Raw genomic sequence first — 6,853 nt, forward strand, 5'->3', positions numbered from 1 at the left:
CAAGGGCAATTAGGGATGGGCAATAAATGCTGGCCCAGCCAGCAAGGCCCACATCCCGAGAAAGAGAAACAATAATTAACTGGGGAGAAGCCAACTTCAATGGGGTAAGAATGGATCTGGCCCAGATAAATTGGAGTCAAAGGTTAGCTGGCAAAATTAACTGACCAATGGGCTGCCTTTACAGAGGAGATAGATCAAGCACAGTCAAGTTAAATTCCTCGAAAGGGAAAGGTAGGGGAAACAAATCCCGAGCTGCCTGGATGACGAAAGAGGTAGAGATTAAGATGAAGCAGAAAAAAATGTGCTGATGACAGATGTCAGGTAGATAATACAATTGAGAACCAGGCTGAATATAGCAGCTTCAGAGGGGAATTGAAAAAGCAAATAAGAGAAGCAAAGAGAGAGTATGAGAAAAGACTGGCAGCTAACATAGAAGGGAATCCAAATGTCCTCTATAGACATATAAATAGTAAAATGGTGGTAAAAGGAGCAGAAGGGCCAATTAGGGATCAAAAAGGGGATTTACATCTAGAGGCATGAGGCATGGCTGAGGTGTTAAATGAATACTTTGCATCTGTCTTTACCAAGGAAGCAGATGTTGCCCAGACCATGGTGACAGAGGAGGAAATTCAGACACCTGAAGGGTTTAAAATTGATAAGGAGGAAGTATTAGGTAGGCTGTCTGTACTTAAAGTTGATTAGGCACCAGGATCGGATGAGATGCATCCAAGAATACTGAGGGAAGTGCCAGCTGAAATTGCAGAGGCAGTGGCCATAATTTTTCAGTCTTCCTTTGACTCAGGGGTGTTCCCAGAGGACTGGAGAATTGCAAATATTGCAGCCTTGTTCAAAAAAGAGTGTAAAGATAAGCCCAGCAACTACAGGTCAGTCAGTTTAACTTCGGTAGTGGGAAGCTTCTAGAAACAATAATTCAGTACAAAATTAATAGTCACATGGACAAATGTGGGTTAATTAAGCATGGATTTGGTAAGGGGGAAAATAATGTTTAACTACCTTGCTGAAGCTTTTTGAAGGGGTAAGAGAGAAGGTTGATGAGGGCAGTGTGGTTGATGTGGTGTACATGGACTTCCAAAAGGGATCTGATACAGTCCCACACAACGAAGTTATAGCTCATGGAATAAAAGGGACAGTAGCGATATGGATATGAAATTGTTTGAGTGACAGGAGAGAGAGAGTGACGGCGAATGGTTTTTATCCGGCTGGAGGAGTGTTTGTAGTGGAGTTCCCAAATGTTGGTGCTGGGACCCTTGGTCTTTCTCATACACATTATTGACTTAAACCTTGGTGTACAGGGCACAATTTCAAAATGTGCAGATGGTATAAAACTTGGAAGCATTGCGAACTTTTTTGAAAGGATTGGATTGAATCAATATCTGAAAGAGAAAAATTTGCGGGACTACAGGGAATAGGCAGAGCGTGACATTGGATGGACTTCTCCTTCAGAGGGCAGGACAGACACGATAGGCCAAATGGCGTCTTGAGCTGCAACCATTCCATGATTCTATGATGTTGAACCAGACTGTTCGCAATCCTGGTATCATATTTCCTGTGACTATATATCCTCTCCATAACTAAGACCGCCTATTTCCATTTTGTAACATCACCTGACTTCAGCTCATCTGCTGCTGAAACCCTCATTTGTGTCTCCGATATCTTGAGACTCACCTATTCCAGTAGACTGCTGGCTGCCCTCCCACTTTCCGCCTCCTTAAACATTCTGCTGCCCGTGTCTTAACTCGCACCCCGTCCTGTTCCCCTCTCACCCCTGTGCTCTCTGACCTACACTGGCTCCTGGTCAAGCTGCAGCTTGCTTTTAACATTCTCGTCCTTAGTGTCAAATCCTTCCTTGGCACCACTCCTCCCACCTCTGTAATTTCCTCCAGCCTCACCAACCCTCTGAAATATCTGCTTGCCTCCACTTCTGGCCTCTTGAGCATCCTGGATTTAATGAGTCCCTCATGGGTGGCTGTGCCTTCAGCTCCCAAGACCAAAGCTCTGGAACTCCCCCCACCCCCCCTAAACATTTCTGCCTCTTTACTTAGTTCAATATGTTCATTGGAACCTACATCTTTACCTCTAAGCTTTTAGTTTTCTGTCCTAATATCTCCCTATTAATATTAATGATCAGGATAAGGGCTCAGGGAGTTGGGGGTAATATATTTGCATGGATTCAGGGTTGGTTAAGGGGAAGGAGCTGAGATTAATGGGGCATTTTCACATTGTCAGGCTGTGCCCACTGGACCAGTGCTGGGGCCTTAGCTGTTTACAATCTCTATTAATGACTTAGATGAGGCGACAGAGGATAATGGATCTAAGTTACTGATGTTACAAAACTAGGTGGGAATGTAAACCATGAGGAGGAATGTAGGAACATGGGATTTAGGTGCAGGAGTAGGCCACTCGGCCCCTCAAGCCTGATTTGCAATTCAGTAAGATCATGGCTGACCTGGTTGTGGTCTTAATCTTATTTCCTTGTCTGCCCCCCCATAACCCTTGACTCCTTTGTCTATCAAAAATCTGTCTAACTCAGCCTTGAATATATTCAATGACCCAGCCTCGATTGCTCTCTGGGGAAGAGAATTCCATATACTCACGACCCTCTGAGAGAAAAAAATTCTCCTCATCTTCGTTTTAAACAGAAGACCTCTTATTCTTAAACTGTGTCCCCTAGTTCTAGTTTCTCCCCCAAGAGGAAATAACCTTTCAGAATCCACCCTGTCAAATCCTCTCAGGATCTGATATATTTCAATAAGATCATCTCTCATCCTTCTAAACTCCAATGGGTATAGGCCCGACCTGATCAGCCTTTCTTCATAAGATAAGCCCTTTACCCCAGGAATGAGTTGAGTGAACCTTCTCTGAACTGCTTCCAATGTAACTATATCCCTTTTCAAATAAGGAGACCAAACTGTACACACTATTCCTGATGTGGTCTCACCAAGGCCCTCTCCAACTGCAGTAAAACTTCTCTATTTTTAAATTCTATTCCCCTTGCATTAAACACCAACACTCCATTTGCTATCCTAATCACTTGCTGCACCTGCATATTTACTTTGAGATTCTTATACCTGGACACCCAGATCCCTCTGTACCTCAGAGTTCTGCAGTCTCTCTCTCCATTTAATACTGTTTTACTATTCTTCCTGCCAAAGTGGACAAGTTCATATTTTCCCACATTATACATCATTGTCCAAATGTTGGCCCACTCACACAAAGATAAGTTAGAAAGTAAGTTGTGAAGAGGACATAAGGAGCCTGCAAAGGCACACAGATAGGTTAAGTGAGTGGATTCCACCAGTTTCCCGATGACAGATGTTAGGCTAATTGGCTTATGGTTTCCTGCTCTCTGTCTCCCTCCTCTCTTGAATAAGAAGCTGTTACATTTGCATTTTCCAATCCACTGGGACCCTCCAGAATGGAAAGAAGATTATAACCAAAGCCGCTACTATCCTCTGCAACTTTTCTTATAAGACCCCAGGATGCAGGCCATCAGGCCCTGGTACTGTAATAAGTGTAATATAGACAGGTTAAATGAGTGGGCAACAAGATTGGAGTATAATGTAGGGAAATGAGAGCTTATTGCCTTTGGGCTCATGAATAGAAAAGCAGAATATCTTTGAAATGTTGATGCTCAGATGGACTTGGGTGGAACACAGAAAGTTAGCAGGCAGGTAGAGCAAGCAATAGGAAGGCAGATGGCAGATTGGCCTCTATTGCAAAGGGGACTGGAGTATCGGAATAAAGAAGTCTTGTTACAGTTGTACAGGGTTTTGGTGAGACCACATCTGGAACACTGTGTGCAGTTTTAGTCTCCATATTTAAGAAAGGATTTACTTACATTGGAGGTGGTACAGCGAAGGTTGTTCAGATTGGGATGAGAGGGTTGAGTAAACTGGGTTTATATTCTCTGGCGTTTAGAAGATTGAGAGGCGACCTCATTGAAACACACAAGATCCTGAAGGGGTTTGATAGTGTGGAAGCTGAGAGATTGTTTCCACTGGTCGGGGAATCTAAAACCCGGGGCCACAGTCTGAGGACAAGGGGCTGATCATTTAGGACTGAGATGAGGAGAAACTACTTCACTCAAAGGGTTGTGAATCTTTGGGTTTCTCTACCCCAGAGGGTTGTGGATGTTCCATCGTTGAATATATTTAAGGCCGGGAAGGACAGGTTGTTGGGGCCGGATTTTCAAATGCCCAGTGGGTCAAGATGGGTCACTGTGAGCGCAGTCACAGTGCTGGAGGTTGTCTTGGGGTCATGACACCTCTGGAACATTCTAGAATTTTCAAGGTGCTTCCGGGGGGGTGGGGGGTGGGGGGGTGTTGGAGGGTTGGTGGGGGGGGAGGTGGTGGGGGGTGGTAGTGAAGGGAATGGGGAACCCCCTTTGCTACCAATTAATCACTATTAATCTATTTTTTATTAAACTCTTGCTTGCTAGGCCGGGGAGTGTGAGGATGTGATTTAAAAAAGTTTTGTTCATTGACGGGATGTGGGTGTTGCTGGCTGGGTCAGCATTTATTGCCCATCCCTAGTTGCCCTTGAGAAGGTGGTGGTGAGCTGCCTTCTTGAACCGCTGCAGTCCATGTGGTGTAGGTACACCCACAGTGCTGATAGGGAGGGAGTTCCAGGATTTTGACCCAGTGACAGTGAAGGAACGGGGATATATTTCCAAGTCAGGATGGTGAGTGACTGAGAGGGGATCTTCCAGGTGGTGGTGTTCCCATCTATCTGCTGCCCTTGTCCTTCTAGGTGGTAGTGGTCATGGGTTTGGAAGGTGCTGTCGAAGGAGCCTTGGTGAATTCCTGCAGTGCATCTTGTAGATGGTACACACTGCTGCTACTGTGCATCGGTGGTGGAGGGAGTGAATGTTTGTGGATGTGGTGCTAATCAAGTGGGCTGCTTTGTCCTGGATGGTGTTGAGCTTCTTGAGTGTTGTGGGAGCTGCACTCATCCAGGCAAGTGGGGAGTATTCCATCACACTCCTGACTTGTGCCTTGTAGATGGTGGACAGGCTTTGGGGAGTCAGGAGGTGGGTTACTCATCGCAGGATTCCTAGCCTCTGACCTGCTCTTGTAGCCACAGTATTTATATGGCTAGTCCAGTTCAGTTTCTGGTCAATGGTAAGCCCCAGGATGTTGATAGTGGGTAGTTCAGTGATGGTAATGCCATTGAACGTCAAAAACTTTCAAAATAGATTCCTGCAAATCCAAACAGTGTGGTGCACATTAGTGCCCGCCAGTTGAATTCATTTCGCATACATCGGGAAATTACTTTGTAACAGATGAGAAGTGTTGGTTCATGGGCCAATTTGCACAGCTCGAGTCCATTCCCTTTCCCTTAGCTGCATGGGCACTTTCCTTTGCCCTAATGCTGCTGGCCCTCGAAGGAGCTGCCTGTTTTAAGCAGCAAGGTGACAGCATGCTCCATCATGGCTGCCAACTGTTTGCTGCTGGCACCGGGCAGGCAGCTCCCACCTCTTGTGGGCATCGAGCCCGCCTGCTACCCCTCCGGGCCACATCGGGTTAAAAACACAACCGCAGCTGAGATGAGAATCCATCCGGGTGTTGGGTTCCTGACCCCGGTTTCAAAATCCAGCCCTTGATCTCTCAGGGAATCAAGGGAGATGGGGAGCAGGCAGGAAAGGGGAGATGAGGTAGAACATCAGTCACGATTGTACTGAATGGCCTAAAGCAGGCTGGACGGGGAGTATGATCTCCTCCTGCACTTATTTCTTATGTTCTTAAGTGGTTTGGTGTCGGTTTTGTTTGATCACAAATCTGTGAAGCCCCTTAAACACACAGCACAAGATATAGGAGCAGGAGTAGACCGTATGGCCTGTCGAGCCTGCTCCGCTGCTCAATATGATCATGGCTGATCTTGGGCTTCATCCCCACTTTCCCGCCCACTCCCCATATCCCTTAATTTCCTGAGAGACCAAAAATCTATCTATCCCGGCCTTAAATATATTCAGCGATGGAGCATCCACAATCCTCTGGAGTAGAGAATTCCAAAGATTCACAACCCTCTGAGTGAAGTAATTTCCCCTCATCTCAGTCCTGAATGATCGGCCCCTTATCCTGAGACTGTGGCCCCGGGTTTTAGACTCTCCGACCAGTGGAAACAACCTCTCAGCGTCTACCCTAAAGATTCTGTATAAGAACAAATTTCATCATTGTCAACATGGGGAGAGGGTGGATCACTGGGATTGAGGGATCTGGGGAGAAGGTGGATCACTGGGATTGAGGGATCTGGGGAGAAGGTGGATTGTTGGGATTGACGGATATGGGGAGAAGGTGGATTTTTGGGATTGAGGGATGTAGGGAGAAGGTCCAATTGAGGATTATAGGAGGAGTTTGGTGGAAAAGGTTTGGAATTTTTGGAGAAGCTAGGGGAACCAGTAGATGTGGTGTCTTTGGATTTACAAAATGCAGTGCCACATAAAAGGTTATTGCAGAAGATAAGAGCTGATGGTGTTAGGGTAAAATATTAGTATGGATAGAGGATTGACTAATTAATAGGGAACAGAGTGTCTGGATAAATGAGTCATTTTCAGGTGGAGTCCCAAAATATAAAGTTAGCCTCAGTAACGGTGACCATCAATTGTTGTAAAAACCCATCTGGTTCACTCATGCCCTTTAGGGAAGGAAATCTGCCATCCTTACCCGGTCTGGCCTACATGTGACTCCAGACCCACAGCAATGTGACTGGCTCTTAACTGCCCTCTGAAATGGCCTAGCAAGCCACTTAGTTTGAGGGCAATTAGGGATGGGCAACAAATGCTGGCCTTGCCAGCGACGCCCACATCCCATGAAAGAGCAAAGAAAAAAATATA

Source organism: Cetorhinus maximus, chromosome 2 (assembly GCF_964194155.1).
Source record: "Cetorhinus maximus chromosome 2, sCetMax3.hap1.1, whole genome shotgun sequence".
Lineage (NCBI taxonomy): Eukaryota > Metazoa > Chordata > Chondrichthyes > Lamniformes > Cetorhinidae > Cetorhinus > Cetorhinus maximus.